The following is a 20,141-nucleotide window of genomic DNA, read 5'->3' as shown; positions in this document are numbered from 1 at the left end:
AAATAACCCTGTGACGAAACGCGTCGCTCTTCTTTGGATCTTCTCTATCTCCTCCGTCAAACCGATCTGGTACGGATCCCACACTGATGAGCAATACTCAAGTATAGGTCGAACGAGTGTTTTGTAAGCCACCTCCTTTGTTGATGGACTACATATTCTAAGCACTCTCCCAATGAATCTCAACCTGGTACCCGCCTTACCAACAATTAATTTTATATGATCATTCCACTTCAAATCGTTCCGCACGCATACTCCCAGATATTTTACAGAAGTAACTGCTACCAGTGTTTGTTCCGCTATCATATAATCATACAATAAAGGATCCTTCTTTCTATGTATTCGCAATACATAACATTTGTCTATGTTAAGGGACAGTTGCCACTCCCTGCACCAAGTGCCTTTCCGCTGCAGATCTTCCCGCATTTCGCTACAATTTTCTAATGCTGCAACTTCTCTGTATACTACAGCATCATCCGCGAAAAGCCGCATGGAACTTCCGACACTATCTACTAGGTCATTTATATATATTGTGAAAAGCAATGGTCCCATAACACTCCCATGTGGCACGCCAGAGGTTACTTTAACGTCTGTAGACGTCTCTCCATTGATAACAACATGCTGTGTTCTGTTTGCTAAAAACTCTTCAATCCAGCCACACAGCTGGTCTGATATTCCGTAGGCTCTTACTTTGTTTATCAGGCGGAACTGTATCGAACGCCTTCCGGAAGTCAAGAAAAATAGCATCTACCTGGGAGCCTGTATCTAATATTTTCTGGGTCTCATGAACAAATAAAGCGAGTTGGGTCTCACACGATCGCTGTTTGCGGAATCCATGTTGATTCCTACATAGTAGATTCTGTGTTTCCAAAAACGACATGATAGTCGAGCAAAAAACAGTGAGAACAACAAGCTTAGGTCTACAACAGGCTGTCTTTATTATTAATGGATCGCCAAACCATATAAAAGTTGGAGAACAATGTAAAGGACCTTGCAACTTAAATCAAGTCAGAGAATAACAGATTTTTATTGGCTCTGATTACTGAACTCAATACACAAACAAGTAACAGAAAGGAAAGTTTTCTAAAAATATGGATTGAATTCACACAAACTGATGCTAACATTGTGGAGAGCTATCAAATTACACGGAAGTCTACATGGAGAAAAAGCAACATGTTTTCCTTATCTGGGCAACACGCAGATTCAACGTAAATGAGACAAAATCACAAATTGCAATCAAATGGCCAATTTAAATTGCGTGCCAGAACAAGTACGTAGAGAGCTGCTCAAGTATGGATTAGGCTACTGTAGATGGCAGAACTTACATTTCCCTAAAATCAGCCCCAGATGGCGACTGGGAGGCAAAATAAACCGTGGCTGGAACACGAATACCACGAAACTTACTTCTCTCTCAGCTCTCTAATTTCTAAAAGCTCTACATGGAGGACTGGATTGGATTGTTTTGGGGCAGGAGACCAAACAGCGAGGTCATCGGTCTCTTCGCATTAGGGAAGGACGGGGAAGGAAGTCGGCCGTGCCCTTTCAAAGGAACCATCCCGGCATTTGCCTGGAGCGATTTAGGTAAATCACGGAAAACCTACATCTGGATGGCCGGACGTGGGATTGAACCGTCGTCATTTCGAATGCGAGTCCAGTGTGCGCCACCTCGCTCTACGTGGAGGGGATGATTGAATGCTGACGTCAATGTGGCAGATAAGAATATCGCTTATTTCATGAAAAAGCAGGGGAATTTGCTGAATGTTGTTTCCTGGCTAATTGGCTAACTATCTTGCCATATTCAGAGATAATAAGCAACAACATTTTATTGTAATGTAATAGCATAACGCAGTTTCAGTGTCACCGCCGACGCAAACTGCTTAAAGTTTCAACGTGCTGCCCGACTAAGCCGCACTAAACTTGTTCACTACACATGGCAGAAACTTCTCATTCTTGGCACAGAAAATGCACATTAGCAAACACAAGGTTGGTACTGGTCTAGAGCAGTGTCTCTACGATTGGTTGGCCTCTTCGGACCAAGCACGGTGGTGAGACGGCATACGTTGATTGGATGACCAAAATTTTGGAGTGAAAGCAACTGTTTTTCTCACACTGGCCTGGCAGAGTTGCGGCAGATAGATATTTGATTTTGGTGCAGAAAAGGCAAAAATGTTATACTCAGTTATATCCATGATTGACCCCTGACTTTGAGCTCACATTCCGGTCACATTGCATTACGAATGTCGAAATGCTATACCTTGCCGGAATCTTAGAAATTATTTAGTCTACGAATATTACATCTTAGCTGAAATGGGCGTGACACACGCTTATATTTAAAAGCAACCGTGCTTTTTCTAGCTTTGTCCGGTGACTGTCAACTTTAAAGACGCATAAAAATCAGACCGTAATTAGCAGAAAAATTTTCTTCGCACAGTTTAAAGATACAATCTTATTCTATTTACAGGCGGATTTTCCTTATTTTTTAATTACTCGTTTCATCGTTATAATGTCAATCGCAAGATGCTGCGATTGAGGTTACTGTTGTAGCTATTGCGGCGGAGAAGGCACTGGTGTTAAGCTTGAACTTTTGTTGGTTACATCATATGTCTTTACTAATGAATATTCCCCATGTTTGTCAGTTAAAGGTCTGTAAAGCAATTGTGTTAGTGGCTGCAATACATGGGAGGCTGTGATGGAGCGTAGTTGTCACACGAGTGCGCCGCCACTCTTATAAGGCGCCATAAGCGCCTGTCCATCAGGGAAGAACGGCAGTTTCGTACTCGCATTCCAGTACAGCACTGCCGTGTTCTGTTTTTGTTGCGAGTAGAGGGAAATGATATCGACAATTGAAAATAAATGCTCGATATGCAAGCAGCTGACAATAAATGAAAACTTGAATAGCATATTTCAAGAGTAAATGGAAAAGTCGATTAGCCCGAATTAATTTTGCAGTATAGAATGATGACTGAAATAAAAGCTACCTTAATCGCTTTCGCTGCTGGCTGAGGTTACGCTACTGCTATTGCAGTCGTCTGCTTGGATCAGCAACGGTTTTATTGCAATTTCAAGACAATGGGCTCTTTGTGCATAACTGTTTTGAAGTTTGTGTTCATGACTCACTGAATTCCTCCAGACACTTTGAGGAACTCATTCTATAGCGGAGCGACACAATTGTAAAGTATAATTTATTTTAAAATTCTTGTTCTCTTTTGTTACCTTATTCTTGACAAATGCTCAAATAAGATCAATGGCGCTCAGTCACATGAGTGCGCCGCCACTCTTATAAGGCGCCATAAGCGCCTGTCCATCAGGGAATTTCCGTGTTCACTGATAGCAACATACTTTCCAAAAGGTATTCCTGCGCTTTGGAAATTTGTGGTAAGTTTCTGCTGAGGTCATCGGTCCCTAGGCTTACACACTACTTAATGTAACTTAAGCTACCTTACGCTAAGGACAACACATACACCCATGCCCAGGGAGGACTCGAACCTCCGACGGGGGAAGCCGCGCGAACCGTGGCCAGGCAGGGACCCGAGACCGCGCGGCTAACCCGTGCGGCTGCGTCCTGAAGTGCGGTCGCGCGTGTTGCAGTAGGACGGCTTTAGTAAATTACTCATATGATGTTGCATTAGATGGAAGCTCTACACAATTGTTTTGTATCCATTCATTAATAGAGTTCTTTCTCCATTTCGTAGATGGATTTCGTGACACTGGGATTGTCATCGTGTGAAATGGAGTCGGATCTAAAACAATCGCAGATCTGTTTGGCAAGTTTTCGAGAACGCTCCTAAACAATTCTTCGTAGTGTCTGGCATTCATTTCAGAATGATAATCTGCACCTCCTTTTTGCTCAATAAAATATAAACCAGCATTTTGCACGAACCCATCTTTATTCCCAAAGTGGCACGTAATCCTTTTTTCAGAACCGGATTGTATTTGAATTCCTAATGTCAGTCATTCCACTCTTGAAAACTTCCACTGTGATATTCGTATACATTTTCTGATGCATAATGCATTTATGTTCCTGTCAACGTGATCTGCACTACACCAACTCTTATCAGTGTAATAAATACTCCATCCAGTGTTGGGCGTGTTTCTTATTTCCAGTAAGAACTCGTCTCTTTTTCCTGCTACTTGGTTATTTTTCTTCAGCACAGAATTTTGTTGATTTTTTTGTATCTGAAGCCCAATTTTCGAATAGTACGCCTGAGGTATCTTCCACTCATTTCAGGAAACTCTTACACTTCAATCTTCAACTTCTGCAACACGGCTGCCACTGATGAAAATTGTTTTCTCATATTAAAGTCGTGGATTTTTGTTCTTATGACTCCCTCTGTAAACTCGTCCGATACAAACTTCTGTTTCTTGCCAGAACTCATTTTTAGTGATAAAAGGCATGAAGTTTCTCTATATTCTCTTGATATTCTCTTCACTGTACTTTCACTAATACCGAGATATTTAGAAGTTCTCTTTACTGGCTGTGATATGGAACTGCTCGCAACCTGTTCTTTTTTGACCTCAGAGAAAGCACGCGCACTGATCACCATAGACTTTTCACAACTTAGTTAACGATGCATGGTTTCAAACAAGTACAAGGCAAATAATTATGTTAGAAGCAGTGCCTCATACGAATGCACAACAACACATGGGTGCACGAGCGTTTCCTATCTGACGGGAAGCCGAGATGTAAACACTGCAACAATGAACAGTGAAGTGGAAGTACTGTTCAGAGGTCCGGCGACCACACAGCGAATAGAAACGCAAAAGCAAATAAATTAAAGATGTGATATTAGCGCTTTATGTAGATTTATGTGCATAAAAACATAACAGCAGTGAAAACTTGCTTGCATTTACAGTTTTCGTCTTTTTAATGTATACCACTGTTAGACGAATTGCAGAAATTTACGCCCACCATAATTAGGACAAAACATCTTACTGGAAAGCAATGACAATTCGTCTGGAAGCTGAGTATGATTGAATCTATAAACTGCGTCAAGGAAATGTTTCTCCTAATTGCGGTCTGACTTCTATAACTTCTCAAATTTGTCACACGTCAAAAAATGGTCGAAAAAGAACACGCGTTCTCTGAAATATTATAAAGTATGCCATCCTCTTTTCAACTAAAATGTAATATTCATACACCACATAAAAGCAGACATTTCCACAATTTCGACAAGATACAACACATCGATGTTCGTCATCCGATGTGATACGAATGTGAGCTCAAAGTCAGTGGTCAATCATTATGAAATGGAGAGGGCAGGTGCTGGCTGTGCCCACAAAAGCACGAAGCAGGATGCAACGTCACATCCGCCAAAACCACCTATCTCCCTGGCGAGGCTCGCCTATCCTAAGGACATTCATTGACTACCTTCTGCCGACAACAGGACCCTGAGACCACAGAGCGCACCTTCACAGTGCAGAAGAAGTGAAACCTTCCTCCCACGCCCACACGTCCAGTACTCTCGATCAAATAACCAATAAACACTGGCTGAAAATGAAACCAAATCACTTAGCAGTATGTCATCAGCCATCACTTTGATGATGGTATATTGATAAGTATTTTAACCTTATTATTAGAAAATTACCGTTTTAATTTCTCAAGCGGTTCTAGGCGCTTCAGTATGGAACCGCGCGACCGCTACGGTCGCAGGTTCGAATCCTGCCTCCGGCATGGATGTGTGTGATGTCCTTAGGTTGGTTAGGTTTAAGTAGTTCTAAGTTCTAGGGGACTGATGACTTCAGATATTAAGTCCCATAGTGCTCAGAGCCATTTGAACCATTTTTTATTATCCGTCAATAGATGTGGTTCCAACATGATGGATGTGCTGCTCATAACTGTTCAGTAGCAAGAGGTGCATTAAACTGCTGATTTCTGAACTGGCGAGTGCCAATCCCGTCCAGAAATTTCTGGCATGATCAGCTAATATGACGTTGCTACACTTCTCACAATGGGAGCATGTAAGACATTTCATCTTCGATGAGGTTCTAAACACTGTGAAGGGTATTAAACAGTGAAGTAACGACTGCTGTATGTAAATCAAGTATTCCCATCTATAATTTTCTTAGGAGCAATAACCTACATCTGTATTTGAAATTATGTACAGCAAACCACCAGCTGCTCTACTGCAACTTTATTCCTCTAGCGGTTTCGATTCACAAAACCATCATCACTGGAGGGAAAGCGGGACATTGGTAATTTACACATACATATCAGTTCAACGGTCCCTCGTTGTAAAGTTGCTTCTGTCTTGGCTCATAGAATATTTGCTAATCGTTACAGCAGCTTATGTAAGAAGATAAGGTTTTGATCGTGATATTCTAACACATGTTGCTGTAATGATTAGCAAATATGTGAGCCAAGTAAAAACGCAAGTTTATAGTAAAGCATGTGTAGATCACCAACGTCCACCTTTCTTTACAGTGATGATGGTTTTATAAACCGAAACCGGTAGAGGAATAAAGTTGTGGTTTGCAATGCATTATTTCAAGTACTTCAGATTTGTTGAGAGCAGTGTGTTCAGTAATGACGCAGCATCTACAAGTGTGTTGTATTGCAAATGCATCTACCTTTGGGCATACTCTTTACAGAACTCAGCAAAAGCAATATAATGACATATAATGGTGTCTTCCTGATGTTCTGCTCACATTATTTTGTTTCATTTACTTCCTGTATCGATATGAATGCGACAGCAATATGTTCCAAGCTGCCACGCATACAAACGGGATTCTTCTGGAGCCCATACCTCGGGTTCTATTGGTGACAGAAAGGTAGGGTCAAGTGTAAAGCGTTTTGGATAGCCCTTGAGTTAGGAACCATTTTTATACCCAACAAAATGGTTCAAATGGCTCTGAGCACTATGGGACATAACTTCTGAGATCATCAGAAGCGGTCGCGCGGTTCCACACTAAAGCGCCCAGAACCGCTCGGCCACACCGGCCGGCTGAAAGTTTTCGTCTGGTATATCTTTTATGAGTTTTATCCCTTGGTGCCCTTGATATGGACAGTAAATAAGACCCAATGCTATTAGCTGATAAATGAATATTATCCCTTACTTTAATTTTATTTCCACCCTACTTCATTTATAATGACCATACTTTTTTATCTGATATTTGAAAACTGAGTGGCCTAACAGTCTCTGTCCAACTGGAAAGTCTTCCTCTATCGAGGTTATGAAGTATGTTATCCGCTATTTCCGGGTCATTGCTTTTTAGAAATTCGTCATATTATTTCTCATTAGTTTTATTCCATCCTGGAATATGTTGCATCTGGAATCGCCTAGGGACTGCCTCCCTTGCTGTAGTTATCAACTAGCCTCTCAATTTTGTTTGCTTTTAGGGATTCCTAGACATTTATCCACATTTTTAGTAAATAAATCCGACTTAGTTTTTTTAAAGTTTCAACTAGGTCGTGGAAAGGATGATGTGAGTGGGATACTTGTCCCTATTTCAATCAATATTGGACGGTGTTGGCTGTGGAGAAATTCTTGTAATATGAACCGTGAACTCTAAAGACGCAATTTATTCTCATTAGTTGTTACAAATCATAGATCACGATTATATTCCTGTCTCCAAGCTTCCAATACAAATGTTCTTTTATCCTTTGCATCAACCACCAAATACAAGCTATTGTCTTCTGTCCAGTTTACAACGGCTTCGCGATTTTCATCACTTTCCTTGCACTTCAGTTGAGGTGGTGACTTTAAAATATCCTAAATATGGAGCGGGGTATTGTGATACAGAGGTGACCCGTGGAGGTCAAGAGATAGCTGGTGATTTCTATATGTCAATTAGTATTAGTTCTCCAATTTCTACTAAAACTTCGAGGATGTCATTGAGATTAGACACAGAGCACAGATATGCATTTTTGACTGACGATCGTACGTATGTTGCCACTCCATAGGTACGGTGGTACGTTGCTCCTAGTAAGTAAAAAGCCTGCTATTTTTCCTTTCTGGTTCATTTCTTCTCCATTATCGGTATGTGTTTCCTGAACAGCAACAACATCGATGTTATATTTCGATAAATTCTTCTGTAAGACTTGACATTTTGAGTTACTTATGCCTTCAAGATCGATCTGACAGATCTTGATAAGAGGTCCAAAGTTTATAGCTGGAAGGTCATGAGACGAACCGTGTGAATCCTTGTCTTGTGACAAATTCATTTTAGCCAGATCTTTGAGGTTATCTGGTTGCCTCTTCTTCTTGGCTTTAGATATTTACCTTGAAGTGACTGTTCTTCAGCACCACCCAGAGGACACGTATGACTTAAGGAATGTCACGGACGCGGACAGTCATTGTCCTCCAATTGGGCTGAATGAGAGTGCGAGAATGGGGGAGTGGGAGCGGATGGGTATGAGCAACTTACTGCGATGGGATAGTGGGTGTGAGCAAGTTACAGTTAGGGGAGCTTGTGGGAGTGAGAGGTGAGCTGCATCTTAAAATAGCGCGAATATGTTTGCATGCCAAAATTTTTGAGAACATTTTTAAACGTGCTGAGGAAGGTAGAATAAGGAAACTGTTTCCCCACTTTTCAGTCAGTCTCTTCTAAACAGGAGCATATATTCGCCTTTTTGTGCTCCAGTAGGAGCGTTTTTCGCTCGTTATGTAATGCACAGTATTTGCCTCTGTACAACTGAAACAGTGTGATGTGTAAATGTAAAAAAAAAAAAAAAAAATTATTTGTTTTTCACGTAAAATAATAATTTCTATAAGAATATTACAGTAATTACGTCACTAAAAAAGACTTCATTGCGTGAACAAGATGTCGTCATGGGTAACTGAATATTTTTTTAACCCTGATGGAAGTAAAATTGTAAATTGTCTCACTCTTGAGGTCGGCTGAAGCACGTTAAATCTCCATCTACATGTATAATCTGGAAGACAACTTACAGTGGTGGCGTGGGGCACATCTGGTACCACTTTCTTTACCCCCATTTCCTGTTCTGGTCACAAACGGCGCATCATAAGAACGGCTGTCGAGAAAGCTCCATATGGTATCTATTGTCTCAATAAACTTCTCCATGATAGACAATACCTCTCTTGTAGTGTCTGCCACTGGAGTTTATTGAGCATCTCTGTAAAGCTCTCGCCGCGATTAAACGATTCCGTGACGATACGCATCGTTCTACGTTGGATCTTCTCTATCTCTTCCATTAATCCTACTTAGTAACAGTCCAAGACTGATGATAGATACTCAACAACAGGTGGAGCGAGTGTTTTGTAAGATACTTCTTTCGTGGATGTATCATATTTCTGTAACTTACTCTCAATGAATCTCAGTCTGGCACCTGCTTATCCTACTGCTTGTTTTATGTGGTCATTCCATTTGATGTTGCCCCTTCATTACTCCCTCGTGTTTTACGGTCGTTACTGTTTCCACTGAGATGTCGTCAATAGCGTTATCGAATAGTGATAGATCTCTTCGCCTTTTATACGCAGTATGTTAATTTATTTACTCTCTCGGTCAATTTCCAGTCCCTGCAGGTCTTCTTGCATTTCGGTACAGTCTTCTAGCGTTTCAGCCTCCCTAAATACAACAACGTCGTCCTTGGATATCCTTAAGAAGCCTCCAATGCTATCCAATAGCTCATTAATATAATTGTTATAGCGGCCTATCTCCAAGGAAGCTCTGTGCACAATCACCAATCTGGTACGATACTCGATAAGCTAGGGTTTTGATCACGACACAGAAGTGTAGAACTGTATCGAATGCCTTCCGATAGCTAGGAACACGTCATCAACCTGAGCGTGGTTATAGATCAAAGCTGCGATATTTTTGGCATGAAAGAGAGGTCTAACTCATTTAGAACGGGATACATTTGCATTACTCCATGGCTTTTCGTCGGAAAGATACATTAGTTGCCCAGTTTAGACCTCCATACCTTTCCTCTAAAATGTGTAATTTGATTCAAACACAGCAGAGTTCGTCAAAACCAGCAAAGTAGCACGGTTGGTAATATTATCGAGCAATATGGTACTACATTGTTCAAATTTTTTCATGAAATACATCTTCATTCCTGGTGTGACCGTTCGCTTTGCAAGTAGGCAGCTAACCAGTCGGCGTCCTCATGGAGCTGTTACCAATCAAATGATAAAGCCTGTGTAGCAAGCACAAGTTCATGGACAACCCCACTAACACCTGCATGAACCACAACTTACAGCAGTTTCTAGGCCCATCATTGTTATACACTGAAGCGCCAAAGAAAGTGGTATAGGCATACGTATTCAAATACATAGATATGTAAACAGACAGAATACGGTGCTGCGATCGGCTACACCTATATAAGACAACAAGTGGCTGGTGCAGTTGTGAGATCGACTTCTGTTGCTGCAATGGCAGGTTACGAAGATTTAAGTGAGTTTGAACGTGGTGTTATAGTCGGCGCATAAGAGATGGGACACAGCATCTCCGACATAGCAAAGAAGTGGGGATTTTCCCGTACGACCATTTCACGAGTGTATCGTGAATATCAGGAATCCGGTAAAACATCAAATGTCCGACACCGCTGTAGCCGAAAAAGATCATGCAAGAACGGGATCAATGACGACTGAAGAGACTCGTTCAAAGTGACAGAAATGCAACCCTTCCGCAAATTGCTGCAGATTTCAATGCTGGGCCATCAACAAGTGTTAACGTGCGAACATAATTGATATGGGCTTTCGGAGCCAAAGGCCGACTCGTGTGCCCTTGATGACTACACGACACAAAGTTTCACGCCCAGCCTGGGCCCGTCTACATCCAGATCTACATCTACATCCATACTCCGCAAGCCACCTGACGGTGTGTGGCGTAGGGTACCTTGAGTACCTATATCGGTCTTCGCTTCTATTCCAGTCTCGTATTGTTCGTGGAAAGAAAGATTGTCGGTATGCCTCTGTGTCGGCTCTAATCTCTCTGATTTTATCCGCATGGTCTCTTCGCGAGATATACGTAGATGGGAGCGATATACTGCTTGACTCCTCGGTGACGATATGCTCTCGAAACTTCAACAAAAGCCTTTACCGAGCTGCTGAGCGTCTCTCTTGCAGAGTCTTCCACTGGAGTTTATCTATCATCTCCGTAACGCTTTCACTATTACTAAATGACCTAATAATGAAGCGCGCTGCTCTCCGTTGGATCTTCTCTATCTCTTCTGTCAACCCTATCTGGTACGGATCCCACACCGGTGAGCAGTATTCAAGCAGTGGACGAACAAGTTCCTTTGTTTTCAGACGACATTTCCTTAGGATTCTTCTAATGAATCTCAGTCTAGCATCTGCTTTACCGACGATTAATTTTATATGGTCATTCCATTTTAAATCACTCCTAATGCCTACTCCCAGATAATGGAATTAACAGCGTCCAGCTGCTGACCTGCTATATAATAGCTAAATGATAAAGGATCTTTCATTCTATGTATTCGCAGCATATTACACTTGTCTACATTGATATTCAATTGCCATTCCCTGCACTATGCGTCAATTCGTTGCAGATCCTACTGCATTTCAGTAAAATTTTTCATTGTTACAACCTCCCGATATACTACAGCATCATCCGCAAGAAGCCTCAGTGAACTTCCGATGTTATCCACAAGGTCATTTATATATATTGTGAATAGCAATGGTCCTACGACACTCCCCTGCGGGACACCTGAAATCACTCTTACTTCGAAAGACTTCTCTCCATTGAGAAAGACATGCTGCGTTTTGTTATCTATGAACTCTTCAAATCAATCACACAATTGGTTTGATAGTCCGTATGCTCTTAAGTTTGTTCATTAAACGACTGTGGGGAACTGTATCGAACGCCTTGCGGAAGTCAAGAAACACGGCATCTACCTGGGAACCCGTGTCTATGGCCCTCTGAGTCTCGTGGACGAATAGCGCGAGCTGGGTTTCACACGATCTTCTTTTCCGAAACCCATGCTGATTCCTACAGAGTAGATTTATAGTCTCCAGAAAAGTCATTATACTCGAACATAATACGTGTTCCAAAATTCTACATCTGATCGACGTTAGAGATATAGGTCTATAGTTCTGCACATGTGCTCGACGTCCCTTCTTGAAAACGGGGATGACCTGTGTCCTTTTCCAATCTTTTGGAACGCTACGCTCTTGTAGAGACCTACGGTACACCGCTGCAAGAAGGGGGGCCAATTCCTTTACGTACTCTGTGTAAAATCGAACTGGTATCCAATCAGGTCCAGCGGCCTTTCCTCTTTTGAGCGATTTTAATTGTTTTTCTATCCATATGTCATCTATTTCGATATCTACCATTTTGTCATCTGTGCTACAATCTAGAGAAGGAACTACAGTGCAGTCTTCCTCTGTGAAACAGCTTTGGGAAAAGACATTTAGTACTTCGGCCTTTAGTCTGTCATCCTCTGTTTCAGTACCATTTTGGTCACAGAGTGTCTGGACATTTTGTTTTGTTCCACCTACCGCTTTGACATAAGACCAAAATTTCTTAGGATTTTCTGCCAAGTCAGAACATAGAACTGTACTTTCGAATTCTTTGAACGCCTCTCGCATAGCTCTCCTCACACTACATTTCGATTCGTGTAATTTTTGTTTGTCTGCAAGGCTTTGGCTATGTTTATGTTTGCTGTGAAGTTCCCTTTGCTTCCGTAGCAGTTTTCTAACTCGGTTGTTGTACCATGTTGGTGGCTCTTTTCCATCTCTTACTATCTTGCTTGGCACATACTCATTTAATGCATATTTTACGATGGTTTTGAACATTGTCCACTGATCCTCATCACTATCTGTACTTGAGATAAACCGACATTTGACTGTTCACGACAGGAAACATGTTGCCTGGTCGGACGAGTCTCGTTTCAAATTGTATCGAGCGGATAGACGTGTACGAGTATGGAGACAACCTCACACAGCCTAACAGTGACGTCATAGTGTTTCTGCCACTTTGGGTCATAAATTATACAAATTAAGATAAGAAATATGTACATATAGAAGAAGCCAAGTTTTGATAGTGATGTCATTGTTTTTAAAAGACAAATAATCCAAGAACAAGTTAGTTACAGTGAAACGTTGCTACATACAGACTTGGTACATAGCATGAGTGTATTTGTTTAAACCATGCAGTGCAGTAATTGTTAAACATGGAACCATAAGATATTGGTTCAAGGTGTTCGGAAATTCCTATTACAAACTTCTAAGACTTGTATAGGAGAGTGAGTACATAGTAATTTGAATAGGAAGCCATGTTCGGATACGTACCGTTTCCGTTCTATAACTGTTTCAATTCACATGTTTAACCCGTCTACTTCAGCTGGAGAAATTGAAGTAGGCATGAAGCAGCACAATTATTAGGTAAAAACACGAAATGAAAACTAATGAAACGTCCATTTATCACTTAAGCACATTTGTTTGTATTAACGCTTAAATATTGCATGTTTACATTATTCCAAAACAAAAAAGACCCAGTATACTATATGTACATACCAGTACTGATGCATTACTACAGGGGCTCGATGTGACGACTACCGACGTTATTACAGACATTCTACCTACGAAGCGTGTTCAGCTACACGCTCTCCATTCCATCATTCGGTTTCGTCACATATCGAAATTGTCCGGAACACTTAATGACGAATTACCTGTTTCTTTTTTTTTCATTTCTAAAAACGCCGGCGACCTATCAGTTGTAGTGACAAAATTGCGTGGTGAAGTTAAACGTTGCAGTTTCTGTTAGTAGCGCCGAGCGCCGATTACGTCAGCATATCCCCTCACACGTTTCCACCTACCGCAAAGACCAAGCTTGTCATTTAGACTTTTGTTCATCATTTCAGCAACTGTTTTTGAAGAATGCCGATATGAAGAAATAGCGCACTAGTTGCGTTAGAAATTGTTTTTTAACGTAACTGGTGTGCAATTTCTTAACATCGGAAATCTTGTTATTCCATTCGCACAGCCACCCCCAGTGCAATCGGACTTCTTCTTTGTGCCGCCTATGCTTTCTACACACATTCAAAAGTGTAGAAAGCTCAAAAAGTAGTAAGACTCTTTCACACAGTGAAAATAAAATTATATTCTATTACAATTTCAAATATTTACCGAAAATTGCGAAAAAATGTAATACGTATAAAATAAAAATATCGGCACTCGATACTGCCTTCACGATATCGATATGGAAGGAAAATACACTACCGCTCATTAACTGCAATACACCCTGGTATTTCAGATTTACAACACAGATCAAACGATATTTCTCACAAAATATCATTATATTAACTTCCACATATACAGGGTGAGTCACCTAACGTTACCGCTGGATATATTTCGTGAACCACATCAAATACTGACGAACCGATTCCACAGACCGAACGTGAGGAGAGGGGCTAGTGTAATTGTTTAATACAAACCATACAAAAATGCACGGAAGTATGTTTTTTAACACAAACCTACGTTTTTTTAAATGGAACCACGTTAGTTTTGTTAGCACATCTGAACATATAAACAAATACGTAATCAGCGCCGTTTGTTGCATTGTAAAATGTTAATTACATCCGGAGATATTGTAACCTAAAGTTGACACTTGAAACCTCCGACGTTCAGTTGCGTGTTGCAACAAACAGCTGCAACATACATCGCGTTTCTACACAATGATCTGCCAACGTTGCTCGGAAATGTCCCACTGGAAACGCGTCGACGTATGTGGTATCAGCATGATGGTGCACCTGCACATTCCGCAATTAACACTAGGCTGACCCTTGACAGGATGTTCGACGGGCGTTTCATAGGACGTGGAGGATGCATAAATTGGCCAGCCCGTTCTCCTGATCTTACACCTCTGGACTTCTTTCTGTGGGGTACGTTAAAGGAGAATGTGTACCGTGATGTGCCTACAACCCCAGAGGATATGAAACAACGTATTGTGGCAGCCTGCAGCGACATTACACCAGATGTACTGCGGTGTGTACGACATTCATTACGCCAGAGATTGCAATTGTGTGCAGCAAATGATGGCCACCACATTGAACATCTATTGGCCTGACATGTCGGGACACACTCTATTCCACTCCGTAATTGAGAACGGAAACCACGTGTGTACCTGTACCTCACCCCTCATGGTAATGTGTATGTGCGTCAGTGAAAAAGATCAATAAAAAGGTGTTATCATGTGGACGTAATGTGCTGTTCCATTCTCTTCTGTACCTAAGGTCCATCACCGTTCCCTTTGGATCCCTACGTAATTCGATGCTCTCCGATACCCACAATCGAACCACGGAGGAGTGGTACTCAAGCGTCAACTTTAGGTCACAATATCTCCGGATGTAATTAACATTTTACAATGCAACAAACGGCACTGATTACGTATTCGTTTATATGTTCAGATGTTCTAACAAAACTAACGGGGTTCCATTTAAAAAAACGTAGGTTTGTGTTAAAAAACATACTTCTGTGCATTTTTTTATGGTTTATATTAACCAATAGTGGTACAATAAGTACCCTCCGCCACACACCGTAAGGTGGCTCGCGGAGTATAGATGTAGATGTAGATTACACTAGCCCCTCTCCTCACGTTCGGTCTGTGGAATCGATTCGTCAGTATTTGATTTGGTTTACGAAATATATCCAGCGGTAATGTTAGGTGACTCACCCTGTATAATACAATCACAATCATTATATTTTACTGTCATCAAAGTATCCTCCTTTGGATTTAATGACTGCCTCATAAACTCGAGGCATGCGGTCACTCAGTTTTTGTAGGTATCGTGAATCTACACTGTGTGATCAAAAGTATCCGGACACCCCTCAAAACCATACGTTTTTCATATCAGGTGCATTGTGTTGCCACCTACTGCCAAGTACTCCATATCAGCGATCTCAGTAGTCATTAGACATCGTGAGAGAGCAGAATGGGGCGCTTCGCGAAACTCACGGACTTCGAACGTGGTCAGGAGATTGCGAGTCGCTTCTATCATACGTATGTACGCGAGATTTCCACACTCCTAAACATCCATAGTTCCACTGTTTCCGATGTGATAGAGAAGTGGAAACGTGAAGGGACACGTACAGCACAAAAGCGTACAGACCGACCTCGTCTGATGACTGACAGAGACCGCCGACAGTTGAAGAGGGTCGTAATATGTAATAGGCAGACATCTATCCAGACCATCACACAGGAATTCCAAACTGCATCAGGATCGACTGAAAATGCTAGGACAGTTAGGCGGGAGGTGAGAAAACTTGGATTTCATGGTCGAGCGGCTGCTCATAAGCCACACATCACGCCGGTAAATGCCAAACGACGCCTCGCTTGGTGTAAGGAGCGTAAACATTAGACGACTGAACAATGGAAAAACGTTGTGTGGAGTGACGTATCACGGTACACAACGTGGCGATCCGATGGCAGGGTGTGAGTATGGCGAATGCCCGGTGAACGTCATCTACCAGCGTGTGTAGTGGCAACAGTAAAATTCGCAGGCGATGGTGTTATGGTGTGGTCGTGTTTCTCGTCGAGGGGGTTTGCACCCTTTGTTGTTTTGCGTGGCACTATCACAGCACAGCCCTACAATGGTGTTTTAAGCACCTTCTTGCTTCCCCCTGTTGAAAAGCAATTCGGTGATGGCAATTGAATCTTTCATCACGATCGAGTACCTGTTCATAATCCACGGCCTGTGGCGGAGTGGTTACACGACAATAACATCTCTGTAATCGACTGGCCTGAACAGAGTCCTGACCTGAATCCTGTAGAATACCTTTGGGAATGGAAACTGTCATCAGGGGTAAGGGTGGGCCAGCACCATACTGAATTCCAGCATTACCGATGGAGGGTGCCACGAGCTTGTAAGTAATTTTCAGCCAGGTGTCCGTATACCTTTAATGACATAGTGTATATGATTCCACACAACCTCAACAATATTCAAGAGATGTTACTTGCTGGATATATTAACTTCCCTGATACGTTTGTCGACTTCATCCCACACCATTTCAAAGGGATTGCAATCGGGGCTTTGGGACGGCCATACCATATCATTCAGTACTTTCTGTTTTTTCTTTGATGCACTGTAGTTCGTACAGTATGCCGACCGATGTTTTGGTTCATTATCCTGTTGTGGTGGGCCCTTTCCTGTTAAGCGCAATCCACTTCGTATTGCATGATACTGAAGTATGCGGTGGTACTGCTTCTGATCCATACAGCCTTCTATTTCCAGAATGTCGCCAACTATATCTCCGACAGAACATCCCAGAGCTATAATAGAACCTCCACCGTGTTTAACTGTAGGCAGAGCACACTGCTGGGCTACCTTTTCCTCTACAAACCGGCGAACAAATATTCTCCTTCTGGTTCCAAAAATCTCGAACTTCTATTCATCGGTGAATAACACCTTCGTCCACTCTTCCGATGTCCAATTACGATGTTTTCTAGCCAATTCAAGTCTTTCCTGTTTATTTTTGGGCCTTAGAAGGGGTTTTCTTGCTGTGACACATCCTTTCAAGCCGGATTCAATTAGTCTCCTTGTTTCTGTTGCAACAGATATTGTTGTTGTGTTCATTTACACCAATTCTGCACGAGTTTGGGGCGCTGTTTTGAATCTATTTCTCTTACTGGTAATTCTGATATATTATTCATCACTTTTAGTTGTTTAAAAAAAATGATTCAAATGGCTCAAAGCACTATGGGACTTAACATCTGAGGTCATCAGTCCCCTAGACTTAGAACTACTTAAACCTAAGGACATCACACACATCCATGCCCGAGGCAGGATTCGAACCTGCGACCAGAGCAGCAGCGCGGTTCCGGACTGAAGCGCCTAGAACCGCTCGGCCACAGCGGCCTGCTTTTAGTTGTTTTACGAGGTCGTCCTGGTTATGGTGTGTCCGTATTGCTACCTGTCGTCTTCTGGCGGTGAAGGGTGTATTGCACTCCCCCTATAGAAACACTACACTGTTTCGCAATTTGGCGAATAGATAAACCTGCTTGGATAAATGCTACAATTGCAGCACGTTTTTCTATGGATATCTCCAAACGTGGAGCCATACTAGCGATGTGCACAGTTCAGTGTCACGAAGGAACGTGTCAGAAGCCGCACGTTATATATCGGAGCAATGCTTACCGTTTGCTGCGGACGTGACGTCACTACAGGAAACAACACAGATGCTACAAATGCGGCGTCCGTCGGCAAATAGGTAAACAAACATATCGTATAGGTACATAACGTTTATGTACACAACATTATTTGTTACATACTATTGTATCTCGGTGTCCACAAACAAAAATCATGACATGTGTACAACTGTTGCACTATTCCTTTGCTTCTTCAACCGTACGCACGGTATTAGACCTTATCTACAGAGAACTAGATGCCATTTATTGGGTGTATTGAAATTAATGAGCTATAGTGTATATCGCCGTTATATGTGGATAATTTCTGGTTAAAATATCGATATATCTATATATCGATACTTTATCAACATCCCTATTCCATAAACCACCTGTAGCAGTCGCTGTGGCTTGCGCTGAACACGCATCCCGCGGGGGGTTCGTTCCTAACATTGTGTCACTGCCCTGGCCCGTCAGGCTTGGTTCACCACTCACTTGAGATAAAGAGAAAATTACAGATAGAACAGCCAGCAGTAAAAGGAGGAATTAGTGTAGTGGTGGACAGCTTCATATGGCAATAGTTAATTTTGTCCATTACATTTTTACTTAGCAACTGGTACTAAGTTCAGATAGTAATGATTACAGACAAAATTAAGACTGGTATATGAGACGTGACAGTCTACATGTAGGCTGCCTCGTAGTTCTAGGATAAAAAATATTGGTTGGCAAATCTAGTTAGTCGTTTCGTTTCGTGATGTAGATAATTTGTGCACCTATTAAATTCAGTTATCAAGAGACTTATCTTAACTAACTTTTTGCGTCTAAATTTGATCAATTTTTAACTTTGTTTCTGGAAGGGTGACTTGTTTTCAGTTACCCACCCAGTTAGGATTGCTCCACTGTGCGTCTAAATTTTATCAATTTTTAACTTTGTTTCTGGAAGGGTGACTTGTTTTTCATTACCCACCCAGTTAGGATTGCTCCACTGTGCTCTTCAGATTTTTTGAGCGGAATGATTGGTCACATACCAGGTGTGACGGCAACCACTCGCAGTTCCTAGGAACTATTGTTGAACTGATCGTCTAATATCTTTCTTCCACTGCTGTAGCGAGTGCTTTGGATTTTAAAGCATTCACAAAAGGAAGCGTCCCCATCCTAACGATGGCACGATCCTTTGCTGACAGAGTAATGTCCATAGAAATTGTTAAGAAATTAAGTTATGTAAGGAACTATAATATTAAGATGACTTATGTTTGTTAAATTATAGCTAAACTCGAGGAAAGTATACCTCATATTAATAAATGTCAATTTTCATGGAATGTGATTCACTAGTCTTTTTCTTACGTGCTTTCTACTGCTCCTTTCCATCTCCTGTGATTAATGATAATAACTGTCGTGCTTGAGAAATATCTTTTTTAAATTCTCAGTGAAACTCATTCCCTGATCAGTTGTACTGAATTCCTTTAGGCAGATTACATTGTGCATTTTATATAAATTGTAGGGTCAGGTCTCATTATATTCTCTTACCGTCTTGAGACGACATCGCAGTCTGTAGAATTTACCAATACAGACGCACTGCTGGCACTTGACTGCACAATAGCTCCACAATGTCCATTGGATGTGGAGAAAGATGTATCCCGTACCTGGAATAAAGCTTAAGATCAGCAATAAGGTTCAGTCTAATCAAAAGAATAATTGGCATCTTTTAAATGACACGATTTTCTGATGAGATACAAATCTTTTCCGAAAATGAGCGAGTATGAGGCTATTTGCTAAATGTAGTGAACAATCTGCTGAGCACAGAACATAGATCTGGAGGGATCTATAAAGAGACGAAAATATTGAAGAGTAGCAGGTTTGGGATTTGCAACAAACCTAACATAAAAGCTGAGGACTATGTGGAGGTCTACATCTACATCTACATTTATACTCCGCAAGCCACCCCACGGTGTGTGGCGGAGGGCACTTTACGTGCCACTGTCATTACCTCCCTTTCCTGTTCCAGTAGCGTATGGTTCGCGGGAAGAACGACTGTCCGAAAGCCTCCGTGCGCGCTCTAATCTCTCTAATTCTACATTCGTGATCTCCTCGGGAGGTATAAG

At 41.7% G+C, this 20,141-nt stretch overlaps 1 protein-coding gene across 1 annotated transcript in view; it reads right to left on the bottom strand.

Annotated features, from left to right (window-relative positions):
• LOC126471630 (elongation of very long chain fatty acids protein 7) overlaps positions 1-19,628 on the bottom strand; it is a 154,912-nt gene extending 135,284 nt beyond the window's left edge. The window contains exon 1 of the mRNA XM_050099866.1: positions 19,567-19,628. The gene's annotated coding sequence lies outside the window, so the exon portion shown is untranslated. The remainder of the gene's footprint in view (positions 1-19,566) is intronic.
• Positions 19,629-20,141: the final 513 nt, after the last annotated feature.

This window comes from Schistocerca serialis, chromosome 3, assembly GCF_023864345.2.
Source record: "Schistocerca serialis cubense isolate TAMUIC-IGC-003099 chromosome 3, iqSchSeri2.2, whole genome shotgun sequence".
NCBI classification, from domain to species: Eukaryota; Metazoa; Arthropoda; class Insecta; order Orthoptera; family Acrididae; genus Schistocerca; species Schistocerca serialis.
Note: the sequence above shows the minus strand (reverse complement) of the source record. Positions and strands in the feature narration are given on the sequence as shown.